At 38.1% G+C, this 17,979-nt stretch overlaps 2 long non-coding RNA genes across 2 annotated transcripts; both read right to left on the bottom strand.

Moving 5' to 3' along the window:
- Positions 1-6,902: 6,902 nt before the first annotated feature.
- On the bottom strand, positions 6,903-8,274 carry LOC147522583 (uncharacterized). Its single transcript, XR_015195439.1, has 3 exons — positions 8,051-8,274; positions 7,783-7,882; positions 6,903-6,956 (listed from the first exon to the last, which is right to left on the bottom strand). It is a non-coding gene; the product is annotated as an uncharacterized LOC147522583 (long non-coding RNA).
- Positions 8,275-16,162: 7,888 nt separating this feature from the next.
- Positions 16,163-16,845, bottom strand: LOC147522582 (uncharacterized). Its single transcript, XR_015195434.1, has 3 exons — positions 16,753-16,845; positions 16,556-16,672; positions 16,163-16,454 (listed from the first exon to the last, which is right to left on the bottom strand). It is a non-coding gene; the product is annotated as an uncharacterized LOC147522582 (long non-coding RNA).
- Positions 16,846-17,979: the final 1,134 nt, after the last annotated feature.

Below are 17,979 nucleotides of genomic sequence, written 5' to 3'. Positions count from 1 at the left end.
AAGAATTTCTCTCTTACAATCTCTCTCTTTCTTTCTTTTTGGAAAAGTTAGGTTTTCCAAAAGACTAATTTTGTTTTTATACCAAAAACCAAAATTTTCGATTCTTAGAAGTGAAAGCCCATCGAGAAAAGCTCGAGAGCGCTGGCGCCGCCATGGGTTAAAGCCATGGCGCTGGGTAAGCTTTTCCTGAGCTGGTGGTCGCTTAAATTATTATCGGAGTAAGGAGCGCCGAAGAAGCGCTCTTCCGAGCGGGAGCCTCGAAGTGAAAAGCAGAAAAATCCCTTTTTCTCTACATTCTCCACCTCGGTGAGGTTTTAACACATAAAACCGAGCCGAACACATCCAGCAAGAACACATCCATCCAGAACTCGCAGTCAACCGCCTCGAAGGAGCCATGCTCACAAAGAGCTACCCACAAAGAGTCATGCCCACGAAGAGCACGTCATGCCCACGAAGAGCACGTCATGCCCACAAAGGGCCACCTACAAAGAGTGTCATGCCCACAAAGAGCCACCCACAAAGAGTGTCATGCTCACAAAGAGCCACCCACAAAGAGTGTCATGCTCACAAAGAGCCACCCACAAAGGGTGTCATGCTCACAAAGAGCCACCCACAAAGAGTGTCTTGCTCACAAAGAGCCACCCACAAAGAGTGTCATGCTCACAAAGAGCCACCCACAAAGAGTGTCTTGCTCACAAAGAGCCACCCACAAAGAGTGTCATGCTCACAAAGAGCCACCCACAAAGAGTGTCATGCTCACAAAGAGCCACCCACAAAGAGTGTCATGCTCACAAAGAGCCACCCACAAAGAGTGTCATGCTCACAAAGAGCCACCCACAAAGAGTGTCATGCTCACAAAGAGCACGTCATGCCCACAAAGGGCCACGCCTACGAAAGGCATTATTCAACAATGGATGAGCCTCCACCATTTGTGGAGTACCTCCAACCAATAGAGAACCTGCTACAACCCAAAACCTTTTTGCCCTTAGGCAATGAAACAAATTCCCAAGTACAAAACTTGTCACGAGCCTCCACCATTTTCTGCATATCCACCGACCAATCTCTGTAATGAGCATCTCTAACAGCTTCCTTGAAGCTATCTGGCCCATCATCTTCAATATTTAGTGCGTAGGCAACCGAGTCCAGTTGACCATAATGCTTCACTAGCTTATCATGCCCGTACTTCATAACTTGTTTCACACTTCTCTTTGGCTTTGATCTAGTCAAAGCTTGCTGCTCAGGTTGTTGTAACTCTTCTTCTTGTTGAATAGTTCTCTTAAATGTCTCGAAAACTTCATCCTTGGACTTCAAGATATATACCCACACATAGCGCCAGATAATCATCAATGAAAGAGACATAATACCGGTTACCTCCCTTAGAAGCCACTCTAGAAGGTCCCCAAACATCCGTATGCACATAATCCAGGATGCCTCTCGTCTTGTGCTTGCTTGTACCGAACTTGACTCTGCACTGCTTGCCATAGACACAATACTCGCAGAATTCCATACTTGGTTTCTCCAAGTCTTTCAGTAGCCCTCGCTTGCACAACTCAGACAATCCCTTTTGGCTCATATGCCCAAGGCGCATATGCCACAATTTTGTGCACTCAGAATCATCACTACATGTACCCACTGCTACATCACTTATCACTGTACTACCCAACAAAGTATACAAGTTTCCATGTCTTTGACCCTTCATAATGACTAAAGAGCCACTAAGGATCTTTAGGACTCCACCATTTCCCACAAAATTGTGGCCTTTGGAATCCAAGGTACCAAGAGAAATAAGGTTCTTCTTTAACTCAGGAACATGCCTCACATCGGTTAAAGTCCTCACTACACCATCATCCACCCATCGAAGCCGGAAGCAAGACTTGCTTCACTAACATCCTCATTCTCAAACTTACCACTCATATAAAGTAAAACAATAATGCAAAAGAGAACCAACCACAAGACAAGGATATATCGTGGTTCGGCAATTTGCCTACGTCCACACTGGCGAGATCCAAGCTTTACTAGAAGTTCAGAGTAACAGATTACAAGAGCTCTCAATTCACTCACAAAGAATGAACACTCAACTCACAAAGAATTTCTCTCTTACAATCTCTCTCTTTCTTTCTTTTTGGAAAAGTTAGGTTTTCCAAAAGACTAATTTTGTTTTTATACCAAAAACCAAAATTTCGCTGATTCTTCGTGAAATGGCTTCCACCGAAAAAAAAAGCTCGAGCGCTGGCGCCTCTACTCTGCGCTGGTGCGCCATGGGTTAAAGCCATGGAGCTGGTCGCCCTTTTCCTTGGCTGGTCGCTTAAATTACTGGAGTAAGGAGCGAAGTCGCGCTTCTTCCGAAGCGGGCGCCCTCGGCGTGAAAAGCAGAAAAATCCTTTTTTTCTACACTTACCATCCTCGCTTCTTTACCAAACCCACTGGCCGGCTTTGTTTGGACCCCAATGGAAAGGTTGTTTTGGTGTCGTCCGGCGGATAGTTACCATTGTAAGTTTTTTCTTTATTTTTAAAATATATAAGTTTCAGTAGTTACCGATTAATACATCGCCTACTATTGGCGTGTTGACTCTACAAACAATTTGCCATTGGAGTGTGTAATAAGGAGAGTGAGGAAGTTCTCAAGGGGATGACTGTATGTTGTTGTGCCCAGTTGATACATAAGTAGTTTTGTTTCTAGAGCAGCTATGCCTTCTTTTTATGTAAATTGTAATCGATGACTTTACTCATGCAGTCCTGTTCGGATCTTGAAGAATTACTTAACATCTTTATAGGTGAATGATGAGGAAGTTGAAGCTATCTTGCCTACTGCGGCATATGCACTTGCAAAAATTCATATGCATCTTGTATACAGCGGGTAAGACCACCATGAGTTAGGGGTTCAGTTACTTGCAGTAAGCAACATTTTTCTGGAAGGACTGTTTTCATTGTAGATTGAATGATGAGGAAGTTGAAGCTATCTTGCCTACTGCGGCATATGCACTTGCAAAAATTCATATGCATCTTGTATACAGTGGGTAAGACCACCATGAGTTACCGGTCCAAGTAGGTTGAATCTCCAACTCTTGGTCGTCAAAGATTGGAACTTCAACCTCCAAGTTGGGTTGAGATGCGTGAGCGTGATGTTACACTACTCGCCTCGCACATCCAACCGGTCCAAGTAGGTTGAATCCCCAACTCTTGGTAAGTAAACCAAAAGACTAAATTTCCAAAACTTAAACTTTCTCTGAGCTTTATACATTCTAAGAATTGAACGTCTTATTTAGAGTTCCAACCCCCAAGTTGGGTTGAGATGCGCGAGCGTGATGTTACACTAATCGCCACGCACATCCAACCAGTTCAAGTAGGTTGAATCCCTAACTCTTGGTCGTCAAAGATTGGAACTTCAACCTCCAAGTTGGGTTGAGATCTTGTGGCGTGATGTTACACTACTGCCTCAAGACATCCAACCGGTCCAAGTACGTTGACTCCCCAACTCTTGGTAAGTAAACCAAAAGACTAAACTTCCAAAACTTAAACTTTGTCTGGGCTTTAACTAATGATTAATTATACAAAATACGTTTAAGCTTTGAAAGTGTTCGTTGATTCAACCCCCAAGTTGGGTTGAGATGCACGACCAAATCTTAAACTTTGTATGGGCAATATACATTCTAAGAATCGAACTTCTTATTTAGTTTTTCTCATTCTGAACTTCTACAATTAGATTGGTGTCCTATGTTGTTTATGAGAACCGAGAATATGAGGGTAGGGGTGGGTGAGCTTAAAACTATGAAAGCGGTAAACATGAAAATTAACTACGCTTAGCTAATTAACTAATGATTAATTATACAAAATACGTATAAACTTGGAAAGTGTTTGTCAAAGAAAGATTGGAACTTCAACCCCCAAGTTGGGTTGAGATGCGCGACCGTGATATTACACTACTCGCCTCGCACATCCAACCGGTCCAAGTAGGTTGACTCCCAACTCTTGGTCGTAAAAGATTGGAACTTCAACCTCCAAGTTGGGTTGAGATGCGCGAGCGTGATGTTACACTACTCGCCTCGCACATCCAACCGGTCTAAATAGGTTGACTCCCCAGCTCTTGGTCGTCAAAGATTGGAACTTCAACCTCCAAGTTGGTCTGAGATGCGCGAGCGTGATGTTACACTACTCGCCTCGCACATCCAACCGGTCCAAGTAGATTGACTCCCAAACTCTTGGTCGCCAAAATTGGAACTTCAATCTCCAAGTTGGGTTGAGATCTTGTGGCGTGATGTTACACTACCGCCCTCGACATCCAACCGGGTCCAAGTAGGTTGAATCCCCAACTCTTGGTCGTGAAAAATTGGAACTTCAACCTCCAAGTTGGGTTGAGATCGTGGAGCTTGATGTTACACTACTACCGCACATCCAACCGGTCCAAGTAGGTTGACTCCCCAACTCTTGGTAAGTAAACCAAAAGACTAAACTTTCAAAACTTAAACTTTGTCTGGGCTTTAACTAATGATTAATTATACAAAATACGTTTAAGCTTTGAAAGTGTTCGTTGATTCAACCCCCAAGTTGGGTTGAGATGCACGACCAAATCTTAAACTTTGTCTGGGCTTTATACATTCTAAGAATCGAACTTCTTATTTAGTTTTCCTCATTTTGAACTTCTACAATTAGATTGGTGTCCTACGTTGTTTATGAGAACCGAGAATATGAGGGTAGGGGTGGGTGAGCTTAAAACTATGAAAGCGGTAAACATGAAAATTAACTACGCTTAGCTAATTAACTAATGATTAATTATGCAAAATACGTATAAGCTTGGAAAGTGTTCGTCAAAGAAAGATTGGAACTTCAACCCCCAAGTTGGGTTGAGATGCGCGACCGTGATGTTACACTACTCGCCTCGCACATCCAACCGGTCCAAGTAGGTTGACTCCCAACTCTTGGTCGTAAAAGATTGGAACTTCAACCTCCAAGTTGGGTTGAGATGCGCGAGCGTGATGTTACACTACTCGCCTCGCACATCCAACCGGTCTAAATAGGTTGACTCCCCAACTCTTGGTCGTCAAAGATTGGAACTTCAACCTCCAAGTTGGTTGAGATCTTGCGGCGTGATGTTACACTACCGCCGCCGCACATCCAACCAGTCCAAGTAGGTTGACTCCCAAACTCTTGGTCGTCAAAAATTGGAACTTCAATCTCCAAGTTGGGTTGAGATGCGCGAGCGTGATGTTACACTACTCGCCTCGCACATCCAACCGGTCCAAGTAGGTTGAATCCCCAACTCTTGGTAAGTAAACCAAAAGACTAAACTTCCAAAACTTAAACTTTGTCTGGGCTTTATACATTCTAAGAATTTTACAATTCAATTGGTGTCCTACGTTGTTTATGAGAACAGAGGATATGAGGGGAGTGGTACACTTAACTAATTAACTAATGATTAATTATACAAAATACGTATAAGCTTGGAAAGTGTTCGTCAAAGAAAGATTGGAACTTCAACCCCCAAGTTGGGTTGAGATGCGCGAGCGTGATGTTACACTACTCGCCTCGCACATCCAACCGGTCCAAGTAGGTTGACTCCCCAACTCTTGGTCGTCAAAGATTGGAACTTCAACCTCCAAGTTTGGTTGAGATCTTGTGGCGTGATGTTACACTACGGCGCCGCACATCCAACCGTCCAAGTAGGTTGACTCCCCAGCTCTTGGTCGCCAAAGATTGGAACTTCAATCTCAAGTTGGGTTGAGATCTTGTGAGCGTGATGTTACACTACCTCGCCTCGCACATCCAACCGGGTCCAAGTAGGTTGAATCCCCAACTCTTGGTCGCCAAAATTGGAACTTCAATCTCCAAGTTGGGTTGAGATCGCTTGGCGTGATGTTACACTACTCGCCTCGCACATCCAACCGGTCCAAGTAGGTTGAATCCCCAACTCTTGGTCGTAAAAAATTGGAACTTCAATCTCCAAGTTGGGTTGAGATGCGCGAGCGTGATGTTACACTACTCGCCTCGCACATCCAACCGGTCCAAGTAAACCAAAAGACTAAACTTCCAAAACTTAAACTTTGTCTGGGCTTAATCACTTATTTTTTCTAAAAAGAACCGTCAATTATCTGGTGAATTAGTGAATTAGTAGAAAGATACCATGTCAATTAGACAATTAGTAAAATGCGTCTTAGAAATAAAAGTATTAACATTTGAACTAATGAATCCCGGTGAACAAAAAGCATTTGCCATAGAAAGATACCATGTCAATTAGACAATTAGTAAAATGCGTCTTAGAAATAAAAGTATTAACACTTGAACTAATGATTTCATACTAACTCCGAGATAAAATCAAACAGTAAAACCCCAAATGACAAAACAAACAAAGAACGATTCAATAAAAGCAATACAACATTAATCTAGAGATTAGAATCATGTTTTTTTTTTAATCATTAATAGAACATTTGAAAATAAGAAGATGGCACAAACTATATAGGAATCTATATTGTCTAAAGTATTAAACCACTAAAGAAAAAAAAAATCCTTGTACCTTGATCGATATTGATTTCATCTCAATGGGTGAGGATGAAGAATCTTCTGCAATATCAAAGAACACGTGAAATTAATGTACTTGGGGATAACAGAAAAGATAAAACCAAACACACTATATTGCATTTTAAAATGGTAACTTATAATTAAAAAATAGCATCGAAATCCCGAGGAGATCAAAGGAACTTCAGCAAGAAAGGATTGAGTCCGAGGAGATTGTTTTCTAAATAATTTTCAAACAAAGAACGATTCAATAAAAGCAATACAACATTAATCTAGAGATTAGAATCATGTTTTTTTTAATCATTAATAGAACATTTGAAAATAAGAAGATGGCACAAACTATATAGGAATCTATATTGTCTAAAGTATTAAACCACTAAAAAAAAAAAATCCTTGTACCTTGATCGATATTGATTTCATCTCAATGGGTGAGGATGAAGAATCTTCTGCAATATCAAAGAACACGTGAAATTAATGTACTTGGGGATAACAGAAAAGATAAAACCAAACACACTATATTGCATTTTAAAATGGTAACTTATAATTAAAAAATAGCATCGAAATCCCGAGGAGATCAAAGGAACTTCAGCAAGAAAGGATTGAGTCCGAGGAGATTGTTTTCTAAATAATTTTCAAACAAAGAACGATTCAATAAAAGCAATACAACATTAATCTAGAGATTAGAATCATGTTTTTTAATCATTAATAGAACATTTGAAAATAAGAAGATGGCACAAACTATATAGGAATCTATATTGTCTAAAGTATTAAACCACTAAAAAAAAAAAAAAAAATCCTTGTACCTTGATCGATATTGATTTCATCTCAATGTGTGAGGATGAAGAATCTTCTCGCAATATCAAAGAACACATGGAATTAATGTACTTGGGGATAACAGAAAAGATAAAACCAAACACACTATATTGCATTTTAAAATGGTAACTTATAATTAAAAATAGCATCAAATCCCGAGGAGATCAAAGGAACTTCAAAGAAGAAAGGATTGAGTCCGAGGAGATTGTTTTCTAAATAATTTTCTCGGTGTTGTGAGAATGAGAGAAGGGAAGCTTTTGGGTTCGAGTGAAATGAAATCAACATGCAATAGAAGCTTTATTGTTTCATGGAGGTGATTGCTTTGCCAAAAAATTTTGGTGTTTTGAAAAGCTAAAATTTGGAGAAGAAAGTACGAAAATTTTACAATTGTTATCAAATGAACTAAAATGGATTAAAACAAAAAGTGAAAACTAAAAACCAAATGAAGAACCAACAAACCTCAGCTTCTAGTGATGTTCCAGAATCCCCCTTGGTGCCACATAAATCAGCAAAAAGAGTAGCCCACTTGACTGCCTTCCTCAGTCTACCAATAAGGTGCCTTGGCGTGCATTTGGCCCATCTGGCAACTGTCTTTTCTCCATGGCATGACTCCAAGCCCTCTCTGAAGATGGATATACCTATTTCAAAACTTAAAAGATTAAGTACATCAAGATCAAGCATTGTGACAAAGAAAGCACATGACCACTGAAGAACCATGACTTTAAACAGAATGACAGCTTTCCATAATACTATTGCAATTTTGTGTTGAACTATCTAGGCTTTCCACTTCAAAAAAACAAAGATGAACATGGAATAAACCAACCCATTATCTGAAGATGGATTTCACTGGGAAAAAAATGAAAAATGAAAAATAAAAATAAAAAATAACAATAAAAATTCGGCTAACCTGCCTGTGTTTGTCCAAAGAAGAGAGAGAAAGTTATGGGAAGAGAATCCCATAACTCCACTAACTCTTTCCATCACACGCTTGGCTGCAACCTCGGCTTTCGGCTTTCCAACATCTTGGAGCCTACACCACCAACACCCGTAATCAAAGAAAGCCTTCTACTAAATCGTAAGCAGTAAGTACAGAGTACACATGAAACATAAAACACAATTATCCTAGCATCATGGTCAAAAGCACGACATAAGTGTCTAACTATCTAACAGTGTACTTTAAGCCTAAGACTCTTTCAAACAGATCTCTTCCCTCTACTTATCATATTCTATTCTTCTTTGTTTCATGACAACATTCCAAGTTCCACGCCCATAGTGGTTATTACTCAACTTTTCTTACTTGACTATCATTTTCCATACTCCTTACCAGTAGACAATCACTTACTAAGGAGGCCACAATGTATAAAGACTATTTTTTTTTTTTTTTATTTTTTTCCCCTATGAAAAGTCACTTCTTGAAATTAGGAAATAAACGTATTCGAAAGATAAAATAGTAAACCCAAGAGAAACCGGACGATTGAGATTAGTAACTTCAATAGTATCCATATCAATAACATGAAGATTAGTAAAGCCAGATAAAGCCAAATCCTTTAAAAGCTCACAACCCAATCCACCAGCAACAACTACTAAAACCTTTGTGTATTCCCCACCTTAAACCCAACTCTAATTGGTACAAACCACACCGGGTGCATAAACCCTTGAACAGACTGACATATGACGATTCGGCTTCGGCGATTTGTGTGAGGAAGATCTGAACATAGGGTTCCACACGCCTCGATTAATGAGTTTGGTTCGTGCGGGTAGAGAATCTCAAGAGATGTTTTTAATTTTAGTCATTTTTTTTTTTTTTTTTTGGGAACAAATGTGGGTTTTGAGGTGGGGTTTCCATTTTAAGTGGGAGACATCTATCGCAGTTTTTTTCTCCACTTTACTTTTTAAGTGGTTCGGCCACTTTTTTCTCCACTTTTTTCTTAATCCATCCTAATTTCTCGTGAGTAAAAAGGGTACTTAAAATTAGCCTACGTGGACACCCTCATAGAGCAGGAAAATGGACTGCTATTATATATACTAGTTTTCGAACTCGTCCTACGAACGGGTGCCGTTATATTAAATTATTTAAAAAAATATTAGCAACTATGCATAGCTATGAGATATGATTTTTTTTTAATATGGAAGCAGCAGACATTGATAAAACCCATTAGTTAATCTCTGATTTTATTTATGTAATATATCTGATTAGAGCAATTTATCTCTTCAAAGATAAATGGTTACATTTATTACTAAAAATATGATTCCATATATGTAAAAATGTCTGATAAGTCTTCTCATCTCCAAGATTGAACAGATAATTACGTAGAGAGAATCATAACTCTACCATTCTCTATTTATAATTGGCTTTAGATAATCAATATATTTTTTAGAGGGTTAAGTTTTTGAAATTTGAAATTTATAGATCAATTTATTGTTAGTAAAACACTTTAAAATTACAATTAACCAAAAAAATATAAATGTTAAATTTGTTTACCTTTTTATTGAATTTGTTGAGACTCGAAAATCGTTCTTTATTTTCCTTGATCATGAGTTTGGTATTGTCTAAAATAATACTTAATAATATCATCTTTGGATATTCCTCGGCGTGTTTCAATTCTTCTAACCTAAACTTAAAAAAAGTTAGTGATATATAACATATAAAAATCATATTAAATAAAAAAACTTGACTTTGTTTGTTGTTTGATATTCCAGTCTTTTCAATGAATTTTGATGGTCATCATTTAAAACTTATGATTTCGGACGCACCTTCCACACCAACTACATCATTTCTCACCCTGACGCTTGCATTGTACATTCTGTTATGTATTGAACTTTCGTAAACAGGTTGATCCAGATTTAGCTTTTTAATTATTTATTCCAGCATAGGTTTGAATGACACTTCAATCCCTCCTAAATATTGCTCTGTTCTCATATCCATAGTGATCCTTTTATGTGTTTTTGTATAAGATAGCTAAGAAAAAAATGTTATGTTCACATTGTAGTAAGTAGAAGATTATTTTTTTAATTGAAGACAATGTGAAGGTTGTGGAAATGGATTTTGGGCAATCTAGAGGGAGTACAAAGAGCAGGAATGGCTATTTAACCAACGATCATGTTGAAAGGGCAGATCAAAGATATTCACCACATTATTATGCAGAACTAAAGCAAAATTGTCTCTGCCACATGTTATTAGCAAAGATGAGCCCTAATGCCTGCAGTAGACATTTTGCTTTGATTACTCGCTGAGTCTGAGAATGAGAGCAGGCGACTCCACAACTTAAGTGTGTCAAAACCTGATCCAAGTTTATTAAGTATTTTTCAATTTTGGTCAAAGCTATTGTAATAAGGATGCTTTCTAGCTTATCCGGAAAATAAACATTATTTTGATATTGAAATTATATATCTAAAGCTACATGATGTTCTGTACTCATGTAAAATATCAGAACAAACCTTAATTCCACAAAATATAATTTTTATTTCCTACCCTGTGTTTTCGTCCTCCATTTACATCCAAAAAATTTAATATGGATATGTTATCTTTCCTTGGCATTGTTATCAGGCACATTGCAGCTGAGTGTTCCACCAAGTCATTGTGCTGGAATTGTTGTTAGCCTGGCCACATGGACTTCCAAAATGGGGTGACGTAGTAATGGTAGATCTTCTTGGTCGTGCTGGACACTTGGAAGAAGCCTTAAACCTTGCAGCGACGATGCCTATTGAGGAGTGTGTGGAGCACTGTTTGTTGTTTGTCAGATCCATGGAAATCCTGATTACAGAAAAAGGAGTTAGAAAGAAACCTGGCTGTAGCTTGATGGAAGCAGAGGATTCGATTATACATCAGTTATTTGCTGGTGACATTACACACCCAAAGTCAAAAGAGACCAAGGAAGCACTGGAGGATCTTTTTACGACATCATTTGGACTATTTAGTACGCATTTCTTTGGAATCCCCATTAGGATTGTAAAGAAACTCATAATTGATTGTGCTCTTGTGGTAATTTGTGGTGATTTAGGAGAGTTTATATAATGGAATTGCAAAACTGCCCGATAATACTAAAAAATCTAGACATCTAAGAATGTGTTCCGACTGCCTAATTCTTTTCGAGACTACTAATGGTGTTTTTTTTTTAAAGTTCATCCGGTATTTGGCATTAGAATTGAAGGAGGACCTCACTATCTCATTGATATTTGGAAGACAACGGCCCAAGATTTACATTGTTGAATGTTCAGGGCTTCCACTTATTTACAATTACTCACTTCTTTTAGAAGGTCAGCAAATGAAACAATGCTATGATACGAATACCTACTCCAAAGGTGACAAATGACTTATATTTTTTTCGATATCGAACACAATATAACTTGAAGTAGTCGAATTTGAAAAGCGAGTGTGCTAATATTATAAATTTAAACTAAAAATTAACGGACTCAATAGTTACAAACTTTCATAAATAAAAAGCGTTAAACTTCGGCCATTAAAAAAATACTATGTGACCAACATAATAAAGTTTTGGTATTTAAGTACTAATCCTCATGGTTTTATTTTCTTTCTTATGTAACTCTACATGCCTTTCATTCCTTTAATTTTTTCTTCGAGATAATATATTTTATCTTTGTTGTGTTTATCATCAACCAAACAATCTAGCATAATATTTTTGAGGATATCGAGTTGATTCTGCTTCTCTTCAACTTCTATTCTTTTCTTCATAAGTTCTTTGAAATTGAAGTCTTCAATTTCCATATCACGTTCATCCTTTATAAACCCGTATTACGTGGAAAAGTCTGCTTTGAATCCTCTGCTTTTGCAACAGAATATGTTGGGCTTCCATCAATTTCTTTAACTATGACGTCTTCACTGTTAAAGAATAAGTCTTTTGTTTGCTCGAATGTGTTGCCTTGGGGCATATCTAACTGATAATGATCTTTGCGTGCTTAAGCCATTGTTTTTCACACTTTGCTTGCCCATCTATTCTTTTGGAAACTATCTTTGTTTGTCTCCCTTGAATCTTTGTGTAGAATGTCTTTGGGATATCTTGAGGTTCTTTTTAACCATGATGAGGATGATGAGAGTTCGGTGGTTTAATTACTCATTCCCAATCTTACCATCCTCGCTTCTTTACCAAACCCACCTTTCTTTGGCTTTGTTTTGGACCCCAATGGAAAGGTTGTTTTGGTGTCGTCGAAGCGGATAGTTACCATTGTAAGTTTTTTTTTCTTTCTTTTTAAATATACAAGTTTCAGAAGTTCTTGATTAATACATAAGCTACTATTGGCGGGTTGACTCTACAAACAATTTGCCATTGGAGTGTGTAATAAGGAGAGTGTTGAAGTTCTCAAGGGATGACAGTATGTTGTTGTGCCCAGTTGATACATAAGTAGTTTTGTTTCTAGAGCAGCTATGCCACTTTCTTTTTATGTAAATTGTAATCGATAACTTGACTCATGCAGGTCTGTTCAGATCTTGAAGAATTACATACATCTTTATAGGTGAATGATGAGGAAGTTGAAGCTATCTTGCTGCTGCGCGGCATATGCACTTGCAAAAATTCATATGCATCTTGTATACAGTGGGTAAGACCACCATGAGTTAGGGGTTTGGTTACTTTTCGATAAGCAACATTTTTGGAAGGGATGTTTTCATTGTAGATAGTGACATGACCTTATCGGGGAGAGCATGATACATCACACGATTTTTGGCTTACTTGATTTCATTTACATTCCATCTTCTTTCTTTTTTCTGGTACCTATCGGATTACATTTATACGGCAAGGGGAGGGTTCTCGCTATTGAGAAGAGGATGTTTTGAATTTGGCAAGGTAACATCCATTTTCCTTCTTTACTTATATCTTCTATGTGGTCCATGTATCTTAGAAATTAGTTTTACCATTTCCTTAAATTGTTAAGCAAGGGGCATTGGCTTACTCAGGGTTCAGCTTTTGATCCAACTTCTGAAAAAGATTCTTTCCACTTCTTGATTTGGATGCGTGTAGTGTGTTATCATCCTCATTTAATTTATGCACAACTAACCTCGAATCTGAGTGAGTTGAGCCCATAACTTTGTGATGAAAATTTAAACTCTTTTCTCCTTTTCCGAGCTTATCCACTGTGCCTCTGCCCTTTTTGGCACCTAGTGGCTTAAGGTTTTTGGGTTGAGTATAAGATCTTCGAGCATGGCAGCTGGTTCCAACTAATTCCTCTTTCCTCTTGCTAAAGAAATAACCACCTCCCTCATCCTCATGGTTGTCATCCCACTCACACTATCGTAGATTGAGAGAGAGAGAGACCTTGGCAGATACATCTTGTCTTATATGCCATACGTAAGTGTAATAAAGCAAACATGTTGAATAAGGTGTAAAAAAATTCTTTTATTCTTGACCTGATTGGGTGTCCAGTGATTCTAGTGTCTTATAAAGGAATTTTGTTTGTTTTGGTTGAATTTGTGGGAGGGGTTGATTGACACCCCGTTTGTGTTTTGGTTGACCATCGCTTTCTTGTAGACATAGCTACGTAGTAAGAAGAACTCAAAATCATGTTAGTGTGAAAGAGATAAGGCCGTTAATCGTTAATGTAAAGTTGCTAAGAGAACTCGCTGAAATAAGACTTGTAGAAATAAGTCGATAAATATTGGAAACTTGTGTATAGATTAGGAAACTAAATTAAAACTGATCAAAGAAACATAATTAATTGGGACCCTGGAGCTCTAGTAGTTAATATTGGAGACCTTCTGCAGGCAAGACCATAGCACATTGAACTTTATAGGTATACACAATTCCTAATTGTGTATATATTGCTTTTTCCTCTATTTAGGTTTTGTCTTGTAGAGGGTGTGATTTGCGGTTTCGGGTTGTCCATTGTCTCTTTTGAAGTTGTTATTGTCATTTCCCGACTTTCCTATCTATTGGTTTATGAATAATTTTTTTTTCTTTGATGTTATGAAGTTTCATTGTCTTTGGCGGGATTCTCTTGAGAGCGTATGAAGCTTGTAGAGACTTTTGGCCGTTTGAAAGAATCATTGGCAGTTTGGGGAATTAGATTACCAGTTGATGCCAGGTATTTACATTGCTGCTGTTATTTGTATTAAATATTTGAACGGTTAGAAAAGAAATGGAATCAAGCCAGATGGAAAGAAGAAGTTCATTAGTCAACTTCAGAAGGATCAGAAAATTGTAGCCATGGTCAGCGATGGAATCAATGACACAGCTGCCTTGGCAGCATTAGACATTGGAGTTGCCATGGGTGGAAGTGAAAAGTATCAAAAAGTAATCTATATGGTGCGTTTGGTAGGATAACTTGGCAAGATGGAATACACAATGTCAGTATGCCTATTGCAGTTACACAGATTAATGTTTGATGTTTGTGTTTCATATAGATAAAAAGCCTATTAGAGGTATAATTTATTATTACAGTTCGGTGGAACCATTCTACTTTGCTAAGGAATAGAGGGTGCTAATCATTCTACTAAAATTTCAATAAACATTCACGGGTAGGTCAGCCACAACTACTTGAACATTTTTTTTTTCTTTTTCTGATTTCTTTTCAGTTATATTCTTCGTATGTCAGGGGTTCCTCTTGTCTACTTCAAATACATATGAATGTTTGCACATACACATGATGAGGTCTAAGAACGGCATGAGCTAGAAGGTCAGAAATTGCAAACTATTTTCAAGCTTAGATGGTTTGTTGAAACAACAGTCCGATCCTTGCTCATTGTAAGATGAAGAAGCACCAATACTTGTTGACCCAAAAGAAGTTAAAGCAAGAAGTTGGGGCTCAGGGTGTGTAAGTTTACATGGTTGGAAGGATCAAAACAAAATCGGCCTTGCAATAGTAGATCCAAATCTAGAGGAGTCGAGTTCTTCTACCATTATCAGCGGACACTGATCTCTATAGTAAAAGATTATTAAAGAATTGTTAAGCTTTATTTTGATTATGAAAGAAGATCTGTTAAGGTTTATTTTGAAAATAATGAGACCAGTCCAATATTAAATTTGGTGGTACTCTTACTTCGCAGTTTATTCCTCCTTTTTTTTCTCCTGATTTCCAGAGAGTACGTTTTTCCTTTCCTGGCAACAGATAAAAGCTTTCTCCGATTCCAAAATGTGGGCATGTTCCCCAAATGCATCAATGCTGGCAAAATAGCACTCACGAACTTCGATTCGAGCATCCCTTCAATGTACTATACATTCTAGTTAAAGCGAGAATGCATGTACTCATCAATCTTGAGATAAGGTCTTGACTTCACCAACCATATGCCTAATAGAAAAAGCATAAAAGGGTGCGGTAACTCACATAGTTTGGTTGGAGGCCATTTTCTTTCATCTTTGAAAAGTAGCTCCCAAATTGAAGTTATATTGTGATGCTTTGCATGTAGAGAAATTAGAATGTTGTACGTTCTCGTGTCAGGAAGACATCGAAGTTCTTCCATCTTATTTATCAATGAATCAAGCTCTTTGAACTTCCCATTGTTCCCACATATGTGAATTATTGTATTGAAAGTTACGATGGTGGGGACAATTCATTCTCGTAGCATTCGTGAAAATGTATCAGATGCATCTTGGAGTTGGCCACCGACCTTCATACATATCCATTAAGGTATTATAAGTGTAAGAGCTGAAAGTTAGCAAAGGTTCAAACTTGGTATTATTAGTATCAGCAATTTTGCCTATACCGTTAGCCATGTTCTTTGATCCATTGTCATTTATACTCTATCGTACTTGTCTTTTAACAACAACAATATAAATTTATGGTAATGAGGTTTTTATATGCTAAATCTAGTAAAGAATTTCCTAAGATCCCATTGTGTACCATGTCTGGAAGAAAATAATAGAATAAATCAGCTAAGCACATGTGCAAGTACTAATATCAACATGGATAGAATGGCGTTCATTAGATCATACAAAGCTCTAAAGAGCATGTTAAAATCAAGGTCAGAGTGCAATAAATTACAGATAACTACTATTCAATTTCCTTCCTTGCTAGGTGTTTTCCTTACATGGGCATGTCGACAATTGCTCTTCAAGTTGCATGAGAATGTAAGAGTTACCAAATGGTCTGACTCTACCAAGAACTACTTTCTTCTGAAGTTGTAGATCAATAGCTCTGGCCTTGACATGAGCTGTATCAAGAACTTATACATGAAGGTATACCTGGCAACAAATTATGAAATGAATACAGACCACACAATTTTGAATCTAGAAATTTTAACAAAACAATTACTCCAAATAAGAGTTAGTACTCAAAGACCTACCATGTGCCTAGCACCTCTGAGCACAGCTTGAGGAGTCTCGAACATCGCACAGGTAAAATTTTGAGCTAAATCTTTAGGAGATTCCTTCTTCTCTGCATCATTCAATGGGACTATGTTCTACAATCAAGTGAAGATGAAGCTTAGAACAACAACATTTTAAAGATAAATAAAAAATGCGAATAGAGAAATAGAATTACAATAGAAGTCAGCATGCCATGATGCCTAAGCTGCAACAGCAGTAGCATTGACACCTTCAGGTTCATGGGCAACAAAAGTTTCAAAGACATCAGTAGCGATTTCTGAACATAATTGGGGCACTTTGAAAAGCAATCACGTGCCTCGCTATGCCTCCCAACCTTCAAAAATGCTTCAATCATACGGAGAACTACAGAAGTAGATGGATACTTCTTATTCGATCACAAGCGTTCGAGAAAGCTAATAGCATCATCCCTGGACCGGACTTGGAGATATGATCGATAAATGGATCAAGAAAAGGTGAGAAACCGCGGATCTGTTCATCAATCCAAGAAGGATCAATGCCTCATTGAACCTTCCCTCAACCAACAACTTCCAAATCAACATTTTGTATGTTGAATGTTGAGGCTTTAAGTGGTGTTCACGAACCGTCTTGAACAGAAACTTGTACGCCTCTGTAGTTTTTCTCTGGCTGGCAAAACCCGTTCACCACTTCTTCAAAAGCGGGACCGAGCATCTGTGATCCCAAAGTTTTTGACCATCGTTCGAACAGAGTTGGATGCCTTTTTCACATCACCGGCCTACGATTGCCCAAAAATCAAAGAAGTCCAAGTCTTGGAATCGGGAATGTGTCGGATGCTTTCATCTCACTCATCATCAAAACTGCTTCACCTCCGACAAGTAGCAAGATGGTAGATGATTTTATTGTCAAGTTCACTTTGGAAGGTGCGCGATCCTCCTTTTTCCATGGCCTTGAGGATTTTATCACATTCCTTCACTTTTTTTTCAACACGATCAATGACTTAACAACTTCATCAAAAATAGACGTTGTCGGGCTATATCCACCCTCGGTGAAAGTCTCCACAACTTTAGAAAACAACCGCAAATCTAACTCTCTACCCCACTCTACAACATTTGAAGAGAGACACGCCATCCGAGCGGGAGGCTTAGTTGCGTAGAACCCATCTTGTACTCATACAACTCCCAAAGCATCCTCAATAAGTTGCTTCTCTTACAAAACAGTAGCATAACAAAAGAATATGTCTCCATCTCCATTTCATGACCACATGCCTTCATTTCCACAACAATACGCCAAAAGGCATGCACCCAATGTAACGAAAAATTGTGTGAATGGGCTAAAACCTTAACCAAGCATCATATAAGAAGTAATCGGGTTTAAAAGAGAAAGTAACTTGAAACCACCGAAGAAGAGAAGAATTTTCTGTGGA

This window comes from Coptis chinensis, chromosome 1 (assembly GCF_015680905.1).
Source record: "Coptis chinensis isolate HL-2020 chromosome 1, ASM1568090v1, whole genome shotgun sequence".
NCBI lineage: Eukaryota > Viridiplantae > Streptophyta > Magnoliopsida > Ranunculales > Ranunculaceae > Coptis > Coptis chinensis.
This window is presented reverse-complemented; position numbering and strand designations above follow the sequence as displayed.